The 14240-nt window shown below is 42.2% G+C and overlaps 1 long non-coding RNA gene across 1 annotated transcript; it reads left to right on the top strand.

The window, feature by feature from the left end:
- Window positions 1-8117: 8117 nt before the first annotated feature.
- LOC146180463 (uncharacterized) lies at window positions 8118-13413 on the top strand. Its single transcript, XR_014700364.1, has 4 exons — window positions 8118-8548; window positions 9216-9300; window positions 10428-10536; window positions 13302-13413. It is a non-coding gene; the product is annotated as an uncharacterized LOC146180463 (long non-coding RNA).
- Window positions 13414-14240: the final 827 nt, after the last annotated feature.

Genomic DNA, 14240 nt, shown 5'->3' with positions numbered 1-14240 from the left:
AAGAAATGGGCATGGGCAGGAGAGCACAGAACCGCGTTAATTAGAGAAATATGGGAGAGGCCTTCGCCCTGCAGGGGGTACAGTCAGGCTGATGATGATGATGCAGTCACAAGTAAGGTTTTTTTTTTTTTTTTGATCACGCCAAGCATTTTTTGCGTCTGGTAGAAAAAAAAAATCACTTTACGTAAACGCCAGTCTGACGCAAACAACATAGCTAGCCGTTTTTCGAGGTCTACACATTTTCTCTTAAGGTTATATTTAAAAAAGCTAATCAGTCCTTATTAGTTAATGAACATTAGTGAACTAAAGATATTTCAGCTTCGCATAGGCGACTCTTAACATTTTTTAATTGATTTGAAAGTGCTGTGGCTCACCGTATTTAATACCTTGCTTACATTTAGCTGGGACATCCGATATATATATATATATATATATATATATATATATATATATATATATATATATATATATATATATAACGAGCCCCTCATTTCCTTTTCAATTGCCTGCTTATATATATATATATATATATAGCCCTCTGCATGCCGGCAATAAAGGGGAAACAAAGGTGGGCCGGGCGGCCTTGGATGCTTCGAAAGGGGAGTAAGCGTAGCGCAGGAAGCATCCCCCCTTTTTACCCCATTCCCTCGTGTGCCGTGCACCCGACCTAGGAGGGAGTTTTCTTTTTCTGTGCTCTAGTTGCCCTTTAATAATGCCTCGCCGCCGATGCGTGTGGGCGCATGGCGCGGACTGGATCATGGCACGTGCACCCGGCGCCACGCACGTGTCGCTGCAATCTCGTGGTGGAATGTTTTCGCGCTGAGTCACCGGCGAACTTCCCACGCCTCATGGCCACTGCTGGCCCGCGCTTCTCCGGTTCCGCCGGCGGGCCCGCTGAACGTTAGCGTACAGGAACGGATATTTTACGTCTAGGTCAGTTACGAATGTTCTTCTAACATGGCCGCGGGCGGCGCTCGTGTCACTGTATAGCGGCCGACCTATACACAGAAAATGGAAAATGGACAACTCAAGAGGCAACGGCCTTCTCTTTGAATCTAGATCAGATTGTCTTAGAACCCGAAGCTACATAAGGAAATTTAATCAAAAAGATAAAACTTGTGCTATGTGTTCTAGATGCCCAGAAACAATAGAACATCCTATAGTGGAGTGTGGCGATATCCATCCAGATGTCGATGCGGACATTGCCACCCTAGCCAATGTCCTGGGGTTTAGTGGTAAAAAAAAAGCGGGAACTAATCGTCGTTTGAGGTTAACAAGAGACGTTTTAAAGAGTGTTGGATATAAAAAGCGGGAAGGGGATGCATTCGCGGAAGATGAATGGAAATTTTTAATTTTGATTTATCTTCCTTTCTGTAGGTTGCGTCGGCCTCAGACAAGCCTTGCTACTAACTTTTGTCGGTGCACCTAAAGCATCTCTGTGATACACATGATTGTGTATTTCAATTATCTTTCCAATAGATGCCATCGCTTTTCCTGGCTATGTTCAAGTCCTTCCAGCAGCACTTTAAAACACGCATTTTCTTGCTGGTATTTAAATATAATTTCGTCACTGTAGATTCGAACTGGTCACGTCGAAACAATTGCGGGGTCACAGTTTCCAAGTCAAGCGTGCGCGCAACATCCTATTGAAGCACATATGACTCCTGGGTTTGCAGGTGCGTGACCTGCAAATCCATTTTATTATTATATGTGCAGAAGTAGCAAAAAGCGTCTGCATTCACATTAAAAAAGAGTAAACGATTTGTTCAATTCGATACGCATTCCAGAGTTGTTCAATAGAGTGAAACGTTAGTGTTTGGCGACCATATTTAGTTCGTGTCATAGGCACTCTCCTTTTAGGATCGCAGATCGGATATGCACTGCTATGTTCGCCTAGGGTGATAAGCGGTTTGTTTTGGTGGATCCACTGTAGTAATTTAAAGTAATGGAACTGGTTTGATTTTAGCATGTTGTGTGTAATGAAAAGTGGCGCGGTTCGTAAGTTGCGTCTATCGCCTCTGTAGTTCTCGCAGAAGCGTAGAACCTTTTTTTAAGCGACAATTAGTTTATTATAGCTATAGGCTATCGTCGTTCCCCAAACTAATATTCCATAACCTCAGATCAGTTCAGTCGTTCAGTCGTGTCCGACTCTCCGTGACCCTATGGACCATATCACGCCACGCTTTCCGGTTTCTCACTATCCTCCTAACATCACAATCTGCAGCTCCTCGAGGATGCCATCTAACCATCGCGTTCGCTGCCTAAACCTTCTCCGGCGACCCTCAACCTTTCCCAACATCAAATCTTTCTCCAGTGACTCCTCTCTTCTCATCAGATGACCAAAGTAGCTAAGCTTTAATTTAGCCTAGTGGTCAGTTGTTCTGCAGCCGCTGGTGACTGAGGGCCGGGGTTTTATGGAGCTTATCATAGGAGGTTGCGGCCAATTACAGCACCAGGGTGGCCAACTCCTGTTCCGGTGAGGGAGTGCGTTGCCGGAGGTGTTCACCGGCAGCAGGTCGCACCCCAAACCTGTTTGTGCAATTCCGTCGACACGCGAATTATATATTTTTTCTTCCGGTGGAGAATTGCGCGGCACCGGGATTTGAACCCCGGTCCTCTTGCATGCGAGGCGGATGTTCTATCGCTACGCCACCGCTGCACCTGTGACGCAGCAGGGGGTGCTAAGAATTCCTGGCTCCGCTGGACAGGCCGCCATTGGAAACTGACCCTGGCAACGTTTAACGCTAGAACCCCAGCTAGTGAAGCTAGTTTAGCAGTGCTGTTAGAGGAACTAGAGGGTATGAAATGGGATATAATAGGGCTTAGTGAGGTTAGGAGGCCGAATGAGGCAAATACTGTACTGAAGGATGGGCATGTATTGTGTTATCCAGGTTTACCAGAGAGGCGACAACTAGGAGTAGGTTTACTTGTCAATAAATATATAGCGGGTAATATAGATGAATTCTATAGTATTAATGAGAGGGTGGCAGTCATCGTTATTAGGCTTAATAAGCGGTATAAACTGAAGGTTGTACAGGCCTATGCACCTACATCTAGTTGTGATGACCAGGCAGTTGAAAGCTTCTACGAAGATGTAGAATCGGCAATGCGAAAAGTAAAGCCGTAGTATACTGTACTAATGGGCGACTTCAATGCCAAGGTAGGGAAAAAGCAGGCAGGAGACCATGCAGTATACGTGACTATGGCATTGGTTCTAGGAATAGCAGAGGGGAGTTAGTAGTTGAGTTTGCAGAGCGCAATAACTTAAGAATCATGAATACCTTCTACAGCAAACGGAAGAACCAGAAATGGACATGGAAAAGTCCTAACGGGGAGACTAAAAATGAAATTGACTTCATAATGTGTTCAACCCCCGCCATTATGCAAGATGTAGAGGTAATCGGGAAAGTGCGATGCAGTGACCACAGGCTGGTGAGGTCCCGAATTAGCCTAAATCTGAAGTAGGAACGCAACAAATTACTAAGGAAGAAACCCATTAACGAATAATCGGTGAGGGGAGGGCAGAAGAGTTCAGGATCTCGCTACAAAATAGATATTCAGCTCTAAACGAGGATGGCGACATTGCTCTAGAAGCAATGAACAATAATTTTAGAGATATCATTACTTCATGTGCGGGAGAAGTAGGCGGTAGGATAGTTAGAGAGGATACCGGTAAGCTGTCTAAGGAGACGAAAGATTTGATTAAAAAACGCCAGAGTATGAAAGCTTCCAATCCAACAGACCAGATTCAATTGGCCGAGATATCAAAACTAATCAATAAGCGCAAGGTGGCCGATAGAAGGAAGTATAACATGGAGAAAATTGAGCATGCTGTAAAGAACGGGGGAAGCCTTAAAGCGGTAAAGAAGAAATTGGGCATAGGCAAAAAGGGCAAGGCGGGCAACGTCATCACGAATATGGACAAGATAGTCAATGTAGGCGAGTTCTATACAGATCTCTACAATAGCCAAAGAAGTTAGGACGGTAACGAGGTAGCCGAGTTATATACAGATCTCTACAGTAGCCAAAGAAGTTAGGACCGTAACGAGATTTTTTTTTTTTTTTTTTTTACGCGGTAGAGAAAAACAGTCAGACGTTCCACCAGTGACGAAGGACGAGGTCAAGAAAGCATTAGAAACTATGAAAAGGAGGAAATCAGCTGGAGAGGATCAGATAACTACAGATTTGCTAAAGGACGGAGGGGATATCGTGCTAGAAAATCTGGCCACCTTGTATGAGCAGTACAGTAACCTATAAGCAGCTTTGTAACCCATGTGCCGAAAACACGGAAGATATGCAGACAGACACGCATGCGCACACGCGCGGCGCGTGACCTACGTTTTTGAAAAGCGGCGTCATTTGCCAAACGGTTGGCTGCGTTGCACGCGGTGGTCTGCACGGTGGGAAATTCCGAACGTTACGACGTTGTGGCGGCTGCGCCGTTAGCGCAGTCAGTTGGAGTGCTTCAAAGTCTTCATGAACCACGCCGTTTGCTGGTGGCGTTTCTTGTGTGCATTATTTGGGGTGATACAGAAGTCTTTAGGCCTGTGTAAGTACTACAAAATCGCCAATGCCTCTGAACAGGAAGAGGCGTGTGAGGTCTGCATCGCGGCAGCTGCAACAAACCTTTATGTGGCTGTCAGTGGTACGTCACTGCCCGTCGGACGGCTTCGCAGCTAGCACGAATATTTTTTTACTGCTGCAGCAACTGTTCAATCGCTCATGGCAGAATCATGGATTTGGGTGAGTGGCTCCTTTTTCATCGTAAACACAGTAACGACTGACGTAAGCCTTCGTTTATTTGTTGCTTATCAAAACGTGTATTTTCACTGCTTATTTGCAAAGTTCGTTCTGTAACTGCAATTCCTACCTAAATCAGATTGAATAGCTTTCTACCAGTACATGACTGACTTATCACGCGAGAATTTGTGTGCATGAGTCTATGTTATCTGTGATATTGGTTCGGGTTGGTGGCTCGGTTGTTGGGTACAATCTATGAACAGTACAGATTGGTAATTCAGCGTTATAGCTTTGCCCGTTCGCATGTGTGCGGGCGCGTTGGTGGCATGTGCGTTTTATTGTACTTTGAGATGAGCATGCTTAAAATGCGCGGCTATACCTCTGCTCTCGATTAAAATTCGGCAACTTTGCACGTCTTTTCATTCTTTGTCGATCGGCCTTTTCGCCGTAAGCGTACTGCGCTATACAGCCATGCACGTGTAAAAATTACTGAATGTGTGGCTGTACCGAACCATACATAGCCTGTGTATTACATGATATATCAGACAGCCTACTGATTTTTCAGTACGAACGGCATGCAGCCACATTATATACCGTGACGAAATTTCACGCTTCTTGCGAATTGATTCCTTCGTGCGTTTTACTTTCTATATCCTGCCTAGATGGTTTACAATAAGAGAGTGGAATTTATGAAGTGCAACAGCATAGTTAACAGCATTTGCCTGAATGGTTAAGTTGGTTGAATACACAAATGCCTAAAACAAAACGCAAAACAAGCACTTGAAGACGCAGGAAATTGTTTCAGCGAGTACTATATTGTTTAATGAAAACCGTTATAGCTCTACTTCAGTGCTCAAATTTGAAGCCTCGTGAAAACCACAGGAGATGTGGTTAGCATCTGATCGCTTCAAGACAGACTGTTTGTATCAGGCTCTTATTTCACACCTGACGCCTCATTTGCCCGAATAGCCTTGTACACGAGCTCGGCGGGCTTCGTCAAGTTGTGCGACTATAGCTACTTTCTGACTTTTGCTTGCTTAACTGGTGCATTCGCGCTAGTTTTCAGGTTGAAATGAAAAAAAAAAAAAAACGAAAGCTTAGGCATCTGGGAATGCCCGCCAGTCCGTCTCGTGTTCTCTGTTATCATATATGTTCACTTTGGTGAGAATATGAGCCATGCTTTAAGTAAGAATTGTTGCTCACTGACTCTTTCACATTCCACAGATGCCACTGCCTGAAGAGTTTCAAGTGATTTCACCTCATGTATGTAACTGTGCTGAACACACTTGCGTTTACGCTGGAAATAGTAAAGAAGTGATCTCTATCAGCAACAGCAACCTCGTACCCTCCTCTTCTGCTTGGTAACGTATTACATAAAAAAAAAAAAACGACTATCCGCCGGCTTTTTTCGCCATACTCATCCTGCTGCAGAAGATTGCTCTGCCCGACATTGTAGTGCCACGTGGACTACTGACTAACCGTCTTAAGAGCATTTCATGCTCTTGAAAAAAATGTGTTCAAATTTTCCAGAAAGAAATGTTTTTAATTGTTCACTTCCTAATATGTTGAAGTATATGAGCACAAGTTCATGTACTATTCGAGTGTTGTCAAGCTTATAGCACTGTTAATGTTGCAAGATATTGCATTGTGCATCTGGAGGAGTCACGAAGGGCTTTCGTTTACACAATCTAGGGAAGTTGTGCTGAATTCGTTGATGTTACGCACTTCTGAAAGAGCTCTTAGGTATACATATGTATTATCTGCGTGCTGTTTAGTCAAGATGTTTAAATCATTTGATTGTTGTTTTGGTTTTAAAAGAACTCATGTTATCTGCACTGCTTCTATTCCTTTTCTTGATCTTTTATTGTAGTCATTTTAATATATCTTTTAAAAGGGTGATAAAATATGTGATCACAATATTGCTTTCTCTGATGCTTTTACCATTTATATTTTGTGTCTGTTGTATCCCTTACACAATTTCAAGTTGACTTTGCACTTGGTCTTAAATAATTGGGCTTTTATTGAAAAAAAGCTGCTGAAAAAGCTGCGTAACCTATGCATAAAAAGAAGTAACCTATACAATTTGTAACTTTTACAAAGGTTAAAAGTGGAAAGGTTACATTGTGTAACCTTTAAATTATAGGTATACTTCAATGTGAAAATGTGCATCTTTACAAAGGTTACCCAATGCTTACCGTGTTTAGAGTGATATAGCTTGCCTATAGCTTTCCAGGGCATAATCATTTCGCTGCCTCAGTGGGGCATATTTAGGTCGATAGAGAACGCGTATCTTGCCTTCCAAGGCTTTTCTTTGGATATAGATATCACTTTGAATAGAAAAATTTTTCTTCACTTTCACCCCAAACAGAACACGATTACTGATACAAGAATGCCATATGAAAACAAATAGAGCGTGATCTTCACATTCGACATCGCAGAACATTGATTGCGCCTTTGAGTGCTTCGATTCTTAGCGCTCATAGAGCGCTAAGTATTTCGACCATATTTTCGATGGAGGCGAAAAGAAAGACGCCTATATGTCGTGCCACGTCAGTGTAAGTTAAAAAAAAAAACTGGCTGTAGAAATTTCCGGATCCCTCCACTACGGCGTTTCTGAATGCGTCAATCGCTTTTGGGCTTAAACCCCATAATCAAACCAACCAAGCAAAAATTAGGAAAATTAAGTTCCGCCGTAAAGGGTATGACACGATAGCGTTTTACACACACGGATGCTGTTTTGTACCTTTTATTTTTATTTTATTTGTTTACATTTATTTTTAACGTGTGGCACACCTAGCCGCAACCACAGATTTCACCGAAGTCTATCCAAAGCCGCTCTCTCTCTCTCTCTCTCTCTCTCTTCGTGAGCTTGAAGGAGAGAAAGAGAAGGTGGCGACGCGTGCGTCACGCGGCTCAGCATTGAAGAGGCGGAGCGGCCGTACACTCTAAAAAAAAAAGAGTGTAAAAGGAGGGTAACTTCGGGATTTATGCTATCTGAAACCGCATGGCTTAAATATACCCTGCGCAATCACCCGCACGGAAGACGTTAGTCTCTCTCGCATGACTTTACACCATTTCGTCCCTGCAGCTCAAGCAAAAAAAAGTTTGCCGCTTGTTTCTTCTTTTTTTTTTTTATGATGGTAACCGGTTTCAAGCTGGGTGCGGCTGTGTTTCTACTTCCCGTCCGATGTCCTTTCAAGAGCTACCACAAAAGGACCCCCCGTTTTTCCCCGGAGGAGGTGGGGAATCGTCGAAAGTTGGGAGCATCTTATCTTCTTACAAAAAGCGGTGCCTCCCCCCCCCTCACCTCCCCCCCCCCGACACCCCTTGGTCTTTTGACTCCTACGCGAGCTTGGCCGTGGAGGGAGCAAGGCCGAACTCAGAACAAGGGCGGACAGACAAGTGTGTACGCTGCAAAACAGGGAGAAAGGGGAGGTGAGGGGGGAGTGGTGGTGAGGCGAGAAGCGAAGCAGTTGCTTTTTAGTTTTGTTGCTTTTATTCTCAACGCAGCGTCACGTGTTCGTAGTTGCTTGAGCCTGCCTGCGTTCCCTGCGACTCTGCGAGTCCGAGAAGACGACGACGGCGATTGCCGCACGAGTCAGCGTTCGTGCTCTTTGTCGTTGGTACTCATCTGTGTTTTTAGAAAAGTTCGGTTGCTCTCAGCGATTATTTCATCGAGTGCGCTCATCGACGCCTCATTATGAAACGACTTCGTGAAAGTGTGAACTTCGGAATGAAACGGCGGATGGCTGGTCGTCGCGGTGGTGGTGTTCCAACGGATCCTTGGCGCCAAATTTCAGCCGCGCATGTAAGTGACGTTTTACATTTCGTTTTACGTGTTTTTCTCTGCTATTTAACTTGGCCTGAACATGTTTTGTTATCGCTTACGTCCGCGACGCTGCTTGTTTGTCTGTGAAACAGCCTCTGAGCACGACGTCTTGGGTCCCAACCTGAGCATACCACTCCCTCAGTTCAGACTGGAGGAGCGGCGCATCCCAAAATTTTCAGATGGTCACGACCTTTTTGCGGGATGTTAATGGTGCATTTTTAGTCGTCTACGACGCTCACAAGCATATCCCGCGGTCGAAAGTATGCGTCGACGAGCGCTAATGCAGTCCCGGTGATACGCATTGACGTGTTTGCATGCCGCATTATTTTTGCTCGCTGCCTACAATCGATTTTGATCGTCTGTTGTTGCTGCTTTACGGGAACGTTGCCATAAATGCGGGAGAGCATGCAGGGTGATGGGTTAAGTTTACGGTTCTTTTGCCAGCAACCTGTACGTTCGAAGGCAGCGCGCTTGATATCCTAAAGTCACGCTTTCAGAACGCCGATTTAACCCCGCAGTTTTGAGCTGATGGCGTCGAGACCAGAGGTGGGACCGAGCCGATTCGTGTACATGTATACTGTCGCAGTGACGCAATGTGCAGGAAAGACATTTCTCACGCTTTTTCTTTTTTTTTTTTTCGCTGCAGGCTCAAGCCCTTCGTCTCGTCTGCGCAAGAACGTAGACTGTCGTTTCTTCAAAGAATTTGAAACTGGTCTCTGCTACCCGTGCTGGTAAGTCCAAAGCATTGTTTCCGTTCAGAAAGGGGCGTTTAAATTGACACGCGCACTTTTGTGGCACATATTGCTGATCACTGACATCTGCCTCAATGTATACTGCTTGGGATTCTCGTCGGAGAATATTTATGTCGCGTGCCATGTGTGTGTCTCCTTGCGTGTTGCCATTTTCGCTCATGCCGTGCAATATGGTGCACGCCCAGACAGTGACTTATCAATTGAGTTTCATTGTGTTTGAGGGCGTGTGCGAGTAAATGGTGTTATTTAACTTGCTGATCACTTATGTTAAGAACTGATAATAAATATTGGACTCGATCAAATCACTTAACAAGTGAAAAATCTGGGTTAGCTGGTGATCAGATGTCTTCAGCATTGAAGCAAACCATGTGTCACCCCTTCTCTGCTTTAAGACTGACTTTCTTTTTGTAATCGGTACATAAAAAGACCAGCGCAAAAAAAAAGAATAATTACGGGGACAAAGGAACAAAAAATGACAGGAGGGGCACTGAAATACGTTTTGTGTCCCTTTGTACCTGTTTTCTTTTTTTTTTCTTTTTTTTTCGCTGGTCTTTTAGGGTGTAAGTATGAACCAACTGGCCCAAACAGCTATTTTGATTAAATATGCTAATTTTCGTTAGCGAGCTAAGGAAAATTTTTATATCACTAATATTTTTAATTTGGGGATTTGCTATAGTTTCTACTCAGCTATTTCCATTCTGAACTTTTCAGCCTCCTGACCCATAGAAAGGAGGCTATGCCTGACCAATAACAACACATTCTTTTCCTTCTGTAGTTTCTGTTGTCAGACATTGTGTTATACTCATTACTACAATTCACTGGTACTGAGACATTCCCTCATTGAAGTTAATGTGTATTGTCATTGTGCTAGCAGTTTGTCATAAATCTGCTATTCTAGTTTATTTAAGCAGTTATTTCGACTGTAAAGAGGTGGCAGATATTGTTACAGATATATCTAGGAACAGGAGTTGTAGCTTTTAAGCTCATTGTCAAAATATTTGAGTCATTGTTTTGGCATGTGGGATGCCATTATTTTTTGTACTATAGTTATGTATGTACTAGTTACGAGTATCATGCTAATGTTATGAATGATACCTTTGCTGCAGCGTACCTGCCAGTAGGAGGAATACGGTGTAGAAGTGCTGTTACTCCTGCTTCTAAAGATCAACCTGCTTTCTTCAGCGCTGGACGACTACTTACGGCAAGATTTGTGTGGTATGTATTTTTCGACATAGCTGTGGCATTGTGGCCTGTTCATTGTTGCTTTATGTCTATCAAAGAGCATATTTTTCTATGCTGAAGAGCAATAGCCCTGGCATTACATTGATTTTGGAACCATTCAGTGCTATTGAGCAAGTTAGCAAGGGAGGAATTTTTTCAGTATGTAATCGATCTGAACATGTTGACTTCTTTTTATTGAGTGAGCTGTTAATGTATGCCTCTTTTCTTTTTTTCTTCAAAACCTAATATTTAAATTGTTTGCACTTGGTTCTCAGCAGTAAGGTTATGTTCTCTGATGGGTGTAATTTTCAACAACTCACATGCTCTTATGTTGCTAGGTATGTCCACAATAGAATGAAACTAAAAATGAAGTACTGCAGGTGATATGTAATGGATGGTATTTTAGCACCTTCAGCTTTATTGTTACTTTTGTGTTCTTTATATTGTTTTGTGCCATTTGTACTCAGCGTATTTTCCTTGTATATATATATATATATATATATATATATATATATATATATGCCCCCACCCCTTATGTCATGTCTATGGGCCTATAAAGGGATAATGAATGAAATGAAATTTGCAGTACAATTAGAACTGGATTGTGCAGCACAGTGGACCTGTCTGTGGTAGAGGATAATGGTTGAATGGCTAATCAACCAAAATTGACTTAACTTTTGCATTTTAATTTTAGGGGACAGTATTATATACCAGAAATGAGGGTCCCCAATATTATAGGTGAGCCCAGTTCTTAAATTTTCTGAAAGAGCAATGTAGTTCAGAATATTGAACAAGGAAAGGCATATTTGAAAACTATTGTCTTGCTTTCCCACATTGCATGTAAAAAATGTTGCTGCACTTGTTATTGTTGCCAGAATCATGTTAGCTTCTTCTGCATCATCAAAAACACAAAATATGTCTATATTATCTGAATAAGAAATGTCAGCAACACCCTTTTATAGTTATGTAATGTGGAAAAACCAACTTACAAAGCTTTTGAAGGAATATTTTTGATGCTCACTATGTTAGACCACATAGATGATTAGGAGGGTTTTAGGCCTAGGCTCACTCATTAATAGCCTTCAATTTTGCAGTTTTTATATTGCCTCTTATAAACAAAAAGAATAGATAATTAAGTCTAATCCTGAAGCTGTACCAGGTACCCAAAGTCCACATTGCTGCACAACCCACCGGCAGAGACTGCACGGGTGTCTCTTCATAGTTTATGATTTGCAATCTGTAAAGGTAAAGAACATAATCTTCGAGAAATTTGTTGTAAACACTTTTTAATAATCATTCTTGTATAATATTGGTCAGCATTTACAATTTCATTAGTTAGGCATCTAAAGAGATAAGCAGTTGACAGTTCTGGCAAATTGCAGTTTATGAGAAGTTTTATTCCTGCTGCATGTGCTGCGAGCATCACATGAAGCAGCAATACATAGAATCTCAAGCTTTGTGGTTTGTTCAAGGAATTATAGGGGTATTGAAGTGTATTGTTTTTTGCCTCCTGAGCAAGATAATGTAGTTTTGAAGTGAAACGGCAGTCTCGAGAAGTTTTTGGCATCGGCATAAGCTGATGTGTGGTGTGAAACTAGCAATGAACTTATGTAAAAGTTGCATTTTATTGCCATGCTTTACATAATTCTGCATCTGTGACATCACTGCAGTAATGCACATGTGCAGAAGGTGCTTTGGATGTGCCTTGCTATCATTGCTCTTTTAGCATGAAATGTTCCATCTTTCAGAAGTGGTATCCCGCATTTTATAAGGCATAGCCTCTGTGGTATATTCATGCCTTTTTCCAGGAATGTAAACTGCACTAAAGGCAGAAACAATAGAATGGCCTTAGACATACCCCTGCTGGAGCAAGCTCTGCAGGAACAAGCTTCATTCGTTATATTCATGAGAAATGACAACGAATGCAAGAACAAAAGAACCTCCCCCCCCCCCCCCAAAAAAAAAAAAAAAAAGAAGAAGATATTTGCAGTTGTCACCTGTGATGGATGATCAGATGACTAAAGACAGTGTAGTCTCAGGAAAACATTAACACTATAGGCAACATAAGATAATGTCATGAAGGACCAGAGACAGTGTTTTCTAGGAGGGTGAGACCATAGTGACTAGAAACAAGACCACTGGTATGGTCAGGTGTGAAAGCAAACTATAATGTTTGGGTGTTGGAGTGGAAACCAGCAAACCACAAAGGTGAAAGTGAAGGTGATAAAACAAAGTTTAACATAAAAAGCTAATGATAAAAAAAGGAGAACTGCACATATGAACGAGTAGAGGGAGGGGTTTATTAAATCACATATTTTGCCTTTATTAGGCTAGCTTCTATTTTATCAATATGTTTTCATTCATAGTTCTTTAAATGACCCTCTGGGTAGTCCAACATCAGTGATGCCTATGGCTTGACCCTGATCCTAACAAGAATATGTCTCATTGTATATTGTGTCTTATTGAGCATATTGTCAATTTTTTCTGAGATTGCAATGTGCTAGTTGTCTATGTGTGTGTTAGTGGCACAGGTAAAGCTCAGATTTGGAGAATTTTCATTGATCTATATATTGTGTGAGTTCACAATTCTCATTATATAAACACTTGGAAGCCTGTACTGGTGCACTATTTCCATCTGTCTTCCTTTTTACTTGCCCTTTGTGCAGTGTTATATTTATATGTGAATTATTTACTCCATAAGCATGTTTTGTGAGACTTTCTTCGTGAGTAACCGATTACAAGTTCTCTTTTCTATGCAGGTCAAATACGTGGTACATCCCTGCCCTGACTGTGCGGAGAAGATTATCCAGTCCCTTGCTGCAACTTCGGTGTATAATGAGGTGAAATAAACACCATGGTATGTTATCTTAACCGATTGTTCTGTAAATTCTTTTTGTTCACTCTGCAACATAACTTACGGCTTGAACACAACATGACACAGCCTACCTCACCTGAAACATTGCTCACTGTCACACTCCAGACGACACAAAGGTATTGCAATGTTTCGACATAATCTTTCCTTTCAGAAAATCTTGAAATGTATTGGTTAGCTTTATTCCTGCTTCCAGTGACCAAGTTTACGATGCAGATTGGTAATAGTACTCTTGTGTGGATAGCATATATATACCACAAGATGATGCTTAAATACCCTATGTAATATGGCATTACTTTAAACTGCTTGGAGGGCAACGTTATCCTTCTCCTGGTGGTATAAGCTTGCACCATAAAGGTGCAAAACTTTGCACTCTTTGTCGTAATATAAATTTATACTCTAAAATGGTAACTTTGCACCTGTACATACAGGATAAGTTTACGTTGTCAAGGTGCAAACTTGCACCTTTGATGCAAGGGTATGCTTATGCCATCGACAGACTAAAACATAGGCCTTTATGAAAGGTGCAACGTTATGCCTAGTTAGAATACAGTTACACTGCTTGTGAAGGTGCAAGTTTATGCTACCAGAAGCGTAATGTTACACTACATGCAATGGTATAAATACTTAGTCTTCCAAGACACAGCGTAACCTTACCCCAAAAAGGTGTTAGCTCAGCGACAAGCAGTTTACCCCCCAAAAAGACTAAGATCACACCTTTTTTTTTTTAGAGTGTATAACTGCAGCAGAAGCCGCTCTCTCTCCCTCTCTATCAATCCGTCTAACCGTGAACTTGAAAAGGAGGAAGGGAAAGTGGTGCTGCCCG

This window comes from Amblyomma maculatum, chromosome 8 (assembly GCF_055883805.1).
Source record: "Amblyomma maculatum isolate TAMU_Amacu chromosome 8, ASM5588380v1, whole genome shotgun sequence".
NCBI classification, from domain to species: Eukaryota; Metazoa; Arthropoda; class Arachnida; order Ixodida; family Ixodidae; genus Amblyomma; species Amblyomma maculatum.
This window is presented reverse-complemented; position numbering and strand designations above follow the sequence as displayed.